Below are 13,154 nucleotides of genomic sequence, written 5' to 3'. Positions count from 1 at the left end.
AATAGGGGTGGAAAAGAGAGAGTACGAGATGGGGGAAAGAGATTGAAAGTAGGGGATGGGAGAGAGAGGAAGTGTGAGAGAGAGTACAGGTTGGGAGAGAGAGATTAAGAGTAGGGGATGGGGGAGAGAGAGAGTAAGTGATGGGAGATGGAGTGGGAGAGGAAGAGTGAGAGAGAGGAGGATGGGAGTGCATGTGTGAGAGAGAGAGAGAGTATGGAATGGTAGAGGGGGAAGACAAAGTAGCTCGAGAGAGAGTAGGGGATGGTAGAGAGAGTAGGCAATGGGAGAGGGAGTGGGAGAGGGAAAGAAAGGGGGGATAGAAATGTGTGTAAGAGAGAAAGAGAGAGAGAGTAGGGGATAGGAGAGAGTGTGAAAATGTAAGAGAGAGTAGAGAGGGGGAGAGAGAGAGAGAGAGAGAGAGAAGGCAGTGGGAGAGGGAGTGGGAGAGGGAGAGTGAGTGAGAGAAAAAGTAGGGGATGGAAGAGGAGAGAGGGGTGATGGGTGTGTGTGTGTGACAGAGAGAGAGTAGGGAATGAGAGAAGGGAGAGAGATAGAGAGAGTAGGCAATAGCAGAGAGATGGGAGAGAGAGTGAGAGAGAGAGAGAGAGAGAGAGAGAGAGAGAGAGAGAGAGAGAGAGAGAGATAGTAGGCAGTGGGAGAGGGAGTGGGAGGGAGAGAGAGGTGGAATGGAAGCGTGTAAGAGAGATAGAGTAGGGGATGGGAGAGAGTAGGTAGGTGGGACATAGACTGCAAGAGAGAGAGAGGTGGGGGAATGGGAATGTGTATTTATTTATAAGAGAGATAGAGTAAGGGATGGGAGAGAGTGTGAGAGTTTGAGAGAAAGTAGGAGGTGGAAAAGATAGCTCGTATGGGATGGGGGCGAGAGAGAGAGAGTAGGGGATGGGAGTGAGTGTGAGAGAGAGAAGGGGATAGAAGAGAGAGAGTGAGAGTAGGGGATGGGAGAGAGAGTACTTAAGAGAGAGGGAGTGGGAGAGGGAGAGAGAGGGGGGATGGGAGTGTGTGACAAATCTAGAGAGTAGGGAATGGGAGAGGAGAGAGAGAGGGAGGATGGGAGTGTGTGTGTAAGAGAGACAAAGTAGGGGATGGGAGAGAGTATGAGAGTGTGAGAGAGAGTAGGTGGTGGCAAAGAGAGCTCATATAGGATGGGAGAGAGAGAGAGAGAGATTACAGGATGGGAGAGTGTGAGAGAGAGTAGGGGATGGGAGAGAGAGAGAGATAGTAAGGGATGGGGGAGAGAGAGAGAGAGAGAGAGAGAGAGAGAGAGAGAGAGAGAGAGAGAGAGAGAGAGAGAGAGAGAGAGTAGAGAGGAAGAAAGAGAACTTGAGAAAGAGAGATAGTAAGTGGTAGGAGAGGGAGTGGGAGAGGGAGAGGGAGAGAGATAGGGGGGATGGGAGTGTGTGTGAAAAATGTAGAGAGTAGGAGATGGGAGAGAAGAAGAGTGGGGGGATAAGAGTGTGTGTATCTCTGAAAGAGAGAGAGTAGGGGATGGGAGAGAGTGTGAGAGTAGGGGGTGGCAGAGAGAGAGTACGATGATGGAGGAGAGAAAGTAGGCTGTGGGAGAGGGAAAGAAAGAGGGGGGATGGGAGTGTGTGTGTGTAAGAGAGATAAAGTAGGGGATGGGAGAGAGTGTGAGAGTGTGAGAGAGTAGAGGATAGGAGAGGAGAGAGAGAGAGTAGGGGATGGGGGAGAGAAAGTAGGCAGTGGGAGAGGGAGTGGGAGAGGGAGAGGGAGAGAGAGAGGGGGGGAATGGGAGTGTGTGATAGATGTAGAGAGTAGGGGATGGGAGAGAAGAAGAGTGGGAGGATAAGAGTGTGTGTATCTATGAAAGAGAGAGAGTAGGGGATGGGAGAGAGTGTGAGAGTAGGGGGTGGCAGAGAGAGAGAGAAAGTATGACGATGGGGGAGAGAAAGTAGGTTGTGGGAGAGGGAAAGAGAGAGGGGGGATAGGAGTGTGTGTGTAAGAGAGATAGAGTAGGGGATGGGAGAGAGAGAGAGTAGAGAGGAAGAAAGAGAACTTGAGAGAGAGAGAGAGATAGTAGGTGGTAGGAGAGGGAGTGGGAGAGGGAGAGGGAGAGAGTGAGGGGATAAGAGTGTGTGTATCTATGAAAGAGAGAGTAGGGGATGGGAGAGAGTGTGAGAGTGTGAGAGTAGGGGGTGGTAGAGAGAGAGTATGATGATGGGGGAGAGAAAGTAGGTGGTGGGAGAGGGAAAGAGAGAGGGGGGATGGGAGTGTGTGTGAGAGAGACAGAGTAGGGGTTGGGAGAGAGTGTGAGTGTGAGAGAGTAGGGGATGGGAGAGGAGAGAGAGAGAGTAGGGGATGAGGGAGAGAAAGTAGGCAGTGGGAGAGGGAGAGAGAGGGGGATGGGAGTGTGTGTGCAAGAGAGACAGAGTAGGGGATGGGAGAGGAGAGAGATTGAGAGTGAGTAGGTGGTGGCAGAGAGAGCTCGTACAAGATGGGAGAGAGAGAGAGTAGAGAGGGAGAGAGAGAACTTGGGAGAGAGATAGTAGGCAGTAGGAGAGGGAGTGGGAGAGGGAGAGGGAGAGGGAGAGAGATAGGGGGAATGAGAATGTGTGTAAGAGAGACAAAGTAGGCGATGGGAGAGGAGAGAGAGAGTAGGGGATGGGGGAGAGAAAGTAGGCAGTAGGAGAGGGAGAGGGAGAGAGATAGGGGAGATAAGAGTGTGTGTGAGAGAGATCTAAAGAGTCAAGGATGGGAGAGGAGAGAGGGTGAGAGAGGTAGAGAGAGTAGGTGGTGGGAGAAGGAGAGTGAGAAAGACTAAAGGATGGTAGAGGGGAGAGAGAGGGAGGGGATGGGAGAGAGAGTAGGAAGGATAGAGAGTAGGGAGGATGGGGAGTGATGTGATTTCACATAGTGTGTACACACTATCTCAAATCACTTAAAAATGGTAAAAAATCAACCTTGGGGCCCATTTCATCCATTTTTTTCTTTTGGTCTATTATGCACTCTGTTATTCTGATAGAAATCATGGGTTTCAACATAGAAAACACTATTTCAACACTTTTGGAAGTTAGAAAACACCAAATTCAATCATTGAACATGTGATTTGAAGACTTTTTGAATATTCCTTGTATAAAAAAGGTTAGTGCAATCCATTTTAAATATTGTTTGTCAACATAGAAAACACTATTTCAACACTTTTGGAAGTTAGCAAACACCAAATTCAATCATTGAACATGTGATTTGAAGACTTTTTGAATATTCCTTGTATAAAAAAGGTTAGTGCAATCCATTTTAAATATTTTTTGTCAATATATAGATACAAATTTAATTATAATTGGACATGTTATTTAATATATATCAAATTTATTGAAAATTGTATGTTTGAATGAAATGTTATTTTGGAATGGTTAGAAATTTGACAAGTCATTTGATATATATTGTGTATTCATTCAAATAATTATAATTTTTATATGTAATTGAATAATTTGTAATTTACACATTTTAAGTAATTCAGATGTTTGAATAATTTGACATGTAGAAATCATCATCATGCCAAGGAAGAAACCAAAGATTCAAACAAATGAAGATAGGAAGAGAGATTTGGCAATTAAAAGAGATAAAATGAAATTACTACGTGAACAAAGAAAATTACAAAGAAATAATGAAGAATTGACTTTCGAAGAGGATCAAGAACCACCAGTACAAAGAAACAAAGAGGAAGAATTAGAAAGACAAAGAGAACGAATGAGATTGTTATGCTCAAGAAGACAATTGAATTGTGAAGCTGTATCCTCCAATGTTGGACTCATATCATCCACTACACCATCTTCCAATGTTGGAGTACCATCTTCCAATGTTGAAGGCATATCATCCTCTCATGTAGAAGAGACGCTAATTTATAAATTCGACGATATACACAATCCATCATGTCATGTTGAAAGCACAACATCAACACATCAAGTAGGTGATATTCCATCTTTTACATCTTATTTCCAAGGCGCATCATCTTTGGTTTAAGGTATGCAATACACTCAACCTTATATTGATGTTCAAAATGTTGAGATAATTGAAGAGATTAGAACACCTTCTAGAATTCGTTTTAGAAGACCAAAATATTTGATTGATATTGATACTAACATTTTGAAATCAATGCCTGACAAGATTAGCAAGCGTACTTGTCAAAGAAAAGTTAATAGTATGTGGAGATTATTTTTTGAAGAATTAAATATTACAGGTTAATGCCAATTATTTGTTGAAATGATGAGAAATTTGAAATTTAGGCCTATCATGTAGATTCTTGGGCTAAGAATGATAAATGATTCAAATGAAAGAAATATTGTAAAGAATCTAATGAGTGCTTACGACAAAGTGGGTTCTAAATCATGCACCAAAGATAGTAATATCACAAGATGAGTACTCACATCAACAATAGTAAGTAGCCAAATGAAGAAAGCTCGACTCATGAGAAAGACAAGCAAAACATTAAAAATTGGTAGAGGTACCCTAAGGAGAACCATGCTAAGGCGTGAGAGATTAGAAGATCCAACAAAAAATAAGTTATGGAAATTTAGCGGTAGACTACCGTGAAAGGATAAAGAAATTAGTGAAGCCTTGAAATCATTGGCCAAAGATTTTTGGAAAATAATACACGTGTTTCTCCTAATCAAAGAGATGTTGTAACAAGGAGGATTGGTAGCTGAAATTGCGAGCCACATGCGAAACATTTTTTGGACTCAACTCAGACACAATGTTTTGCAAAATTTATTGGTATGTATCCTCAAATTGAAATAAGTCAAAGATTTTTTGAGACGGGTAAACCTTTTTATGTGAAGATAAATCACACATGCACAACTTGTTGTTGTAGGATACATATTGAATTTTCTAACTATTTTGATGTTTTTAGGCATATATGCATAGTTTTGCATTCTCAGTTTGTTTTGTAGAATTGTGACATAAAAGAGCCACCAAGATCTTCAAGGGACTTCATATCCAACATTTTATGTGAAATAGGGGATGGCCAACAATTTTACAAGACATCATGCTTGGATGGTATGTGCTTATTTTGTGGTTCTTTGCAACTTTTATCAACTTGTCAACATATGGATAGTACACATGCAATTGAAAATGAAATAGTAGATTACAAAAAATTCAAGACAGTGACATATGCTCTAAAATATGGAAAACATGGTAAAAGATGTGATCTAGTCATTGAAAAGATTCCAGTGTATGAGTTATTGAAGATTTTTCGTGAAAAGATTATTTACAAGTATGCAAGGCATGCCCATAGATCTCGATGGTTGGATTTGCAATTCAAGTTGTGCAAGAATATGTTTCCATTGGATACCATTGTTTTAGTTGTAGATTTTGCAAAGAACTACACACTACAACAACAAAATGAGGTGCAAGCAAAGTATTATACATCTCAACAGGTTTCCATATTTTTTCACATAACATTCATGCATTCACCTACAAGTACAGAGGATGACAAGAAGATTTTGAAGGAGTGCCATTTTTACATCAGCGATGATCGATCACATTCTATAGAGTTTGTACATGGTTGTTTTCAACTATTTTATGAAGATTTGGATAACAGGGGCATATCATATCGTTAGCACATTATTTGGTCAGACAATTGTGCATCTCAATTCAAGAATGCACGGATGTTCTATTGGTTGAGTAGGATGCACAAGTTGTGTAGAATTCAATATATGTGAAATTTCATAAAGGCTATTCATGGTAAGGGAGAGCACGATGGTGTAGGTGCATGCATTAAAAGAGCCTTGGCTCATAAAGAACTAAAGTACAAAGATGGATCAATATTGATAGATGTAAAATCCATCATCCAATGGTGTAATGCTACAATGGGTCCAGGTAAGGAAGGTGAGTCTACACTTCATAGATTTTTTTGGTTGATAGATAATACTAACATTGCACCATATCAAGATTTTTACACACTAACAAGATCTAATGAGTTACACTCTTTTAGAAGCTCTGATGCAGGTTCATGCAGTATCCACACACAAAAAATGGCATGCTATTGTCCATCATGTGCAGAGGAAAATTGAGATGACTGTGAGTCAACTGAATGGGTGGACAAATGGGATATACAAGTTTTGGACCCAATTGATACCTATCGTCCCCCACAAGCACTAAAAATGGTAGAGATGGATTCATCTATTGACTTTGACCGCTTGTCAGATCTACTGCAACCTAGTAATATATATATATATATATATATATATATATATATATATATATATATATATATATATATATATATATTTGTAATTTCAATATGTAACTTTATAACTTTTACCCAAGTATTTTATAAATTAATGATCGCATTTTGTACATTTGTCACTGCAGGCAATGTTTTTGCTGTTATTGCACCTGAAGACAATGAAGAAGGGACAGATTATTATTTGTGTCATTTTGTTGAAGCCAAAAAATAATTAGATCACTTTGTTATAGATGGTGAAGGTTTAGAGTACCATGTGAGTGCGGTGGTTGTAACAGGCACATGGCTTAGATGATATCCTATGAAGAATCCTAACTTGTGGTTATTTGAGGATTGGCAAACAAAGAGGAAGAGTCTTCATTATTCAAACCTTGTTGTCACATCAAATGTCCACTTGATAAAATTGGTGGAAAATCACATAATAAGATTCTTTGGAAATTTCACGAGTTAGACCATGAGGCAATACTTGAAACATTAAAATGTCGAGCATATCCAGTTGGCTCATTAGATTGAATAGGGAGAGAGGGAGAGAGAGAAAAAGTGATCAATTGGATCCAAATACAATGTTACAACCTCTTACCCAAGACTATCACATGACTAAGGTGGACCGTATTGTTATGATGTGCAAGTGATGAGATTTAGTTTTTATTTTTTTAGAATCTAGATACATTATTTGAATTTATATTATATTCTTTAATAGGACCCTTTTTTTTAATCTTATCTTAGATTTTTTATTGTGCTAATTCTTCATTTGTAGGTCACCAAAGAAGAGGGCTAATAAAGTTGATGCACAAGCGATAAAGGGTGAGATGCCAAAATCATCTACGAAATGGTATTATCAATTCACATCCTCAATATTTATTAGTGTTCTTTGTTCAAGTACCATTGTATGCTAATCATCTTATGCCTGGAATTGCAGAGGATCACAATTATCAAAAAGTAAGAAGGAAAATATCTCTCGATCTAATGATAATGGGGCAGTGATAGATATAGTTCTCTCTAAGGATTCCAATTTGTTGGACTTTGACTCATTATTATCATAAAGTTGGAATGTTGGAAAGGGTTAATAGTTGATTATGAATATTCATCCCATGTGTGTTAATCTTAGTGGATTAATATTATCTTAGATTTTTTACTGTGCTAATTCTTCATTGGTAGGTCACCAAAGAAGAGGGCTAATAAAGTTGATGCACAAGTGATAAAGGCTAGAGTTCCTAGAATAAAAATTTACTATGCTTTCAATGACAAATAGAAATTTCAATCTGCATATAATATGATCCTCTAGTTTTGTTATAGCATTTGCATACATTATCCCTCAATATCAAACATGGAAGGCTATTATCTACTATATTTAGAATTGCTCTGGCAGTTCATACACATGTTAATAATAACTTATTTCCAAACCCAATTGAATTCAACCTGCAATATGGTTAAATTATGTCAATACTAAGGTTTGTAGCATTAATTGGCAACATTCCTAATATTGACACACAACTAAACTAGGACCAACTATTCCTCACAGGTTTACACCAGCAAATATATTTTAATGGAGATGTATATTAGAAGATTCAACACAATGGTGATACATGTGGGTCATAGCTTTCATGAAGAGTTTGACATAGTTTAAAATAGTTATAAGTCGATACTTCTAGGAAGTCACATTCTAATGACTTGAAATAGATTTACAATGCTCAGAACTTCCATTTGTTTAAAGTAGAGCACAATCATATAGAACTGGATTCCAATCAATTCCTAGAGATGTCATTCAATTCAGGATAGTCACCTCATAGTCATCTATCTTTTAAGAAAATCATCACTACTTACATGTGATGCTCTATATGGCCTATTGTGTGGTGACCATTCCAAATATAAATTGTTCACCATTTCATATGAAACTAAACTATCATTAGAACCTAGATGAATTCTTGTCATTCACAACTTATCTTGACTCTTACATTGTGCTCTAAAAATTAATAGCTTTGGTTTCACTTTTCTTGTTTTACCCTTATAAAAATCAACATTTATCCTTTAGTCTCTAAAATTAGTTAAACATAAGGATCTGAACCGCTATGTGCTCTAACTTCTTGACCCTCTTCTTAATCTTCCTTTCACCTTGATCATTTTGGAAAAAACAAGTGTTGTAGCATGCATTTTGAGAGCAAAAAGACTAGTTTTTTTAAGTTTTGAAGTTTTCCTTCATTTTTTTTTCATGTTGTACCTAATACAATGTTAGATGGCATGATTTAGAACAATTTTTATTTAGGAAGTTTGGCTTGAAAATGTTTCATTTGGTAGTTTTAAAAATATTTTGTTTTTAGGTAGTTTGTTGTCTAGTTTACAACACTTTGTAAAGAAAATGAGATAACTCACTATCCCACAGTAGGAATTGTATAGCCTTTTGGGGATAGTGAGTACACTCAATGTACTATATGCAAGAAAAAGCAGGGCCCTTCAAATTGCTGGCAAGCATTTTTAATCTCTTGCCCTAGGCGAGCCAAAGCAAGCCCGGTTAGGGAAGAGTTGCATAAATAAGCATTTTACATTGCAAGATTGTGGATTTTTTTGTAGGTTGCTGAAGGAGATTGGAAGAGGAGTGAAAGGAGATTATTTTGGTGAAAGGACAGTGCTCCACCAATCCATTTGGCCAACAACCATGATAGGACAGCAGGTTGTCCTTTGATTCGTTGTAGCTCTATTTTGGAGCAATTTGGTGAAATTGGTAAGGAAGAAGGCTTCAGCAACCTATTTTGACATGATAAAGGAGTACATTGCAAGGGTGTGAGACTCCTTCCATGATACTACAAGTGGTTGGTAAGATTAGTTAAGAAAACCTAGTTTGATTAAAGGTTTTGAATGATCTTCATTGAGAATGGTAGCCTGGCATGTAGCAAGAAGTGAAAACTTCTCAAGATAGCGGAGAAGGGTTTAGGATTGGGGGATATTTACTTGAAAAAGATCCTATAAATCCATTTGATGATCTTGGAGGACACCCTAAGTCTCAGAGGTAGACTAGAAACATGAATCAGTGATTGATTCATCCCTTCTCTCTCTATCAGTTGGGTGCAATACAAATTCATGGAAGAAAAGAGTGATGAGTGAAGGAAATTAATTCTATAAGATTAGTCATTTAGATTCCATTTGAGTGGTGGAAGGAAAAACCCTCTATATTCCTATTCATACAAACAAGAAACCCTTGTAAATAAGCATATTTTTGGGAATCCCTTGTACAGATAACCTAGGTGTTGCAGACCTAAAAAATATTCAAGGGGAGCCAAAAGGGTACCCAAATCATAATTTTTTTTGAATTCTTCTTAAGGGTTTGAGGAGATATAAGCCAAAACTCAGTTTTAGAGGCCTAATTTGTTGTTAGTCCTAGTAGCCCTCTTAACTATGCAATCTACAAATCAATCAAAAACCCAATACTCCAATCTAATTAGTGATCCTAAAAACTATTGAATGAGACCTAATACAAGCCTTGGAATTCAATATAGCCAAGAATGCATTCCTGGAAGCTAGTTGTGAAGAACGGTGCAATGAGAGCACTAGGGAGACCCCATGGTGAAATAGAGTTTTGAGTTGATTGGTGAGGATTAGTGTAATAAGGGAATAGAGAGAAGATTCCCTTGGAATAGGGTATAGGAGAAATAGCCTAAGAGGCTAGGAGAAAGCCTGAAGTGAGTTCTAGTAGTTGAGGCTAGAACCTTGTTCAAGATCCTCCCCATCATTTGTCCTCCAACTCCAAACTATTTCCAATACCAAACTGAAAGTGATTTTCTAGAACAATCAAAACTGACAACACCAGAAGGCTAGATTACCATGTACCATGCACCTAGTACATACAAACTATTATAAAGACTCAAAATTGGCTATTTCAGTCTGCCAACTAGGCCTAGTTTAAGGCCATTTACAAAGCAACTCACAATCCCTTGACTTTTCGAACTCTAATTACCCAAAACAGTCTTAAGAGATGACTCAAATGCAAGGATTCTTTTATATTTTTGGTCTCGTGATCAACATTAGAATGGTTTTTACAAAACCCTCCTTTCTAGCCCCTTTACCCTAGGGCTTTCTATAAATCTTAATTTGCAACATCTCTAGAATCCCAAAATGGTTCAAACACCTTCACTTTGGTTATATTAGATGACTTCCAATGTAAAATGAAACTCTTGTTTAGAGAAAACAATAAATCCACCTTTGGAGCAATCAATTTTGACTACCCAAACTTGTCTCCCACACGTGGGAATGAGGTTTTAAAACCATTTAGACTCTCAAAACCAAATGAAAACTCACTTTGGACCCTTTACATGACTTGATTAAGCCCATTTTGGCTTATATTGCTAATGTTGGCAGTTTTACAAAATATTACACTTTTAGTGCCTTTTACATCTTTTAGAGGCTTCGATAGCCTTATTACATTATTTAATACCTATATAGATCTTTTCTATCCACCCCTAACCTAGGATCAATCCTGATGTAGAGGATAGGGTGATGGACCCAAGTAACAACCCAAAATGAGCAAATTTGTAACAAGGTGCCAAGTGACCCTTCTAGGTCCTGATGAGAAAATCCTACAAAAAGTCAACTCTAAGATGTTTTTAGGCTTTAATAGTTTTTTTTCAACCCTATCTAGCATGTTCCCATCAACACCTTTTAGTTTCCATACCCTCCAAGCCAAAATGCATAATTCACCCAAATGTTGTCAATGCAAAAATTGCAAAGTTGCATTAGCAACTTTTGCAACAATTTAGCAACTTTTAGGAGATAACCATAAAACTATCTATATTCCTATATTCCTTTGAGGTTTTATTGTTTCTGAACCTTTTCTAAGTCATAAAATTGGAATCAAGTGAAAAATGTAAAAAATGCACTTTTTGTGCAAAGTTGCATTGCTAAAAGTTGTAAAAGTTGCTCAAATTTGCAACTTAGTGGAAAAAAGGTCGTGGGATCGAACTGTCTGCTTTGTTAGCTTTGGGTGGCCGAGTAAACCCTATCCTCATTCTCATCCTATCTATTTCAATGCTCAAAAATTCTTCGATATGTCGAACCAGAATGTCCCCAAGGGTCACTAAATGCCATAGGGCTGCAATCTTTGACAGGGCATATCTCAGAGCTCGTGCAAGGTATGGATACAATTCTAGTTCCTATAAGACCATGTTGTAGATAACTACAATAACCTCTCTCACTTTTTGAATATCACATTCTATTTTCATTTTACAATGCCATCTTGAGTGATGCTGAAACTTGCAGTGTTGGCTAGTACAAAGTTGCCAACTGCCAAATCTCTCTCACCTTTCACCATGGATTGAACTGTCTACTCTATTAACTCTAAGTGGCTAGGTAAACCCTATCCTCAACCTTATCCTATCCACTTCAGTGCTCAAACATTCTCAGGCATGCCAAGCCGGAATGTCCCTAAGGGTCACTAAATGCCCCAGGGCTATGATCTTTGATGGGCATATCTCGGAGCTCGTGTGAGATATGGATGTGATTCTAGTTCCTAAAGGATTGTGTTGTAGATACCTATAATAACCTCTCTCACTTTTTGGAGATTACATTTCATTTTCATTTTGCAATGCCATCTCGGGTGATGTTGAAACTTGTAGTGTTGGCTAGTACAAAGTTGCCAACTACCAAATCTCTCTCACCTTTCGTCATGGGATCAAACTGTCTACTCTATTAGCTCCAAGTGGCCAAGTAAACCCTATCCTCAACATCATCCTATCCCCTTTAGTGCTCGAACATTCTCGAGCACATCACACCGAAATGTCTCCAAGGGTCACTAAATCCCATAAGGCTGCAATCTTTGACGGGGCATATCTCAGAGCTTGTGTGAGGCATGGATGCGATTCTAGTTCCTACAAGACCATGTTGCAAAGACCTTAAATAACCTCTCTCACTTTTTGAAGATCACATTTCATTTTCATTTTACAATGCCATCTCAGGTGATGCTAAAACTTACAGTGTTGGCTAGTACAAAGTTGCCAACTGCCAAATCTCTCTCACCTTTCATTGTGGGATCAAACTGTCTACTCTATTAGCTCCAGGTGGCTGGGTAAACCCTATCCTCAACCTTTTACTATCCACTTCAGCGCTTGAACATTCTTGGGCACGTCACACCAGAATGTCCCTAAGGGTCACTAAATGCCACAGGGCTGTGATCTTTGATGGGGCATATCTCAGAGGTCATGCAAGGTATGGATGTGATTCTAGTTCCTAAAAGACCATGTTGTAGAGACCTACAATAACCTCTCTCACTTTTTGGAGATCACATTTTGTTTTCATATTACAATGCCATCTCTAGTGATGCTGAAATTTGCAGTGTTGGCTAGTAAAAAGTTGTCAATTGCCAAATCTCTCTCACCTTTCGTCATGGGATCGAACTATCTACTTTGTTAGCTCTAAGTGGTCGGGTAAACCATATCCTCAACCTCATCCTATCCCCTTCAGTGCTCAAACTTTATCGGGCACGCCAAACTAAAATGTTCCCAAGGGTCACTAAATCCCATAGGGCTGCGATCTTTGACAGGGCATATCTCAGAGCTCGTGCGAGGTATGGATGCGATTCTAATTCCTACAAGTTTGTTTTGTAAAGACCTACAATAACCTCTCTTTTTTATTAGAGATCACATTCTATTTTCATTTTACAATGCCATCTCAAGTCATGCTAAAACTTGTAGTGTTAGCTAGTACAAAGTTGCCAACTGCCAAATCTCTCTCACCTTTCGTTGTGGGATCGAACTGTCTACTTCATAAAATTTAGGTAGCTGAGTAAACCTTATCCTCAACCTCATCCTATCCACTTCAGCGCTTGAACATTCTCGGGTATGCCAAACTGGAATGTCCCTAAGGGTCACTAAATGCCATAAGACTGCGATCTCTGACAGGGCATATCTTAAAGCTCGTGTGAGGTATGGATGTGATTCTAGCTCCTATA

This window comes from Cupressus sempervirens, chromosome 8, assembly GCF_028749045.1.
Source record: "Cupressus sempervirens isolate cs-2001-9-10 chromosome 8, ASM2874904v1, whole genome shotgun sequence".
Classification (NCBI taxonomy): Eukaryota; Viridiplantae; Streptophyta; class Pinopsida; order Cupressales; family Cupressaceae; genus Cupressus; species Cupressus sempervirens.
The sequence above is the reverse complement of the archived record's forward strand: the minus strand, read 5'-3'. Positions refer to the sequence as shown.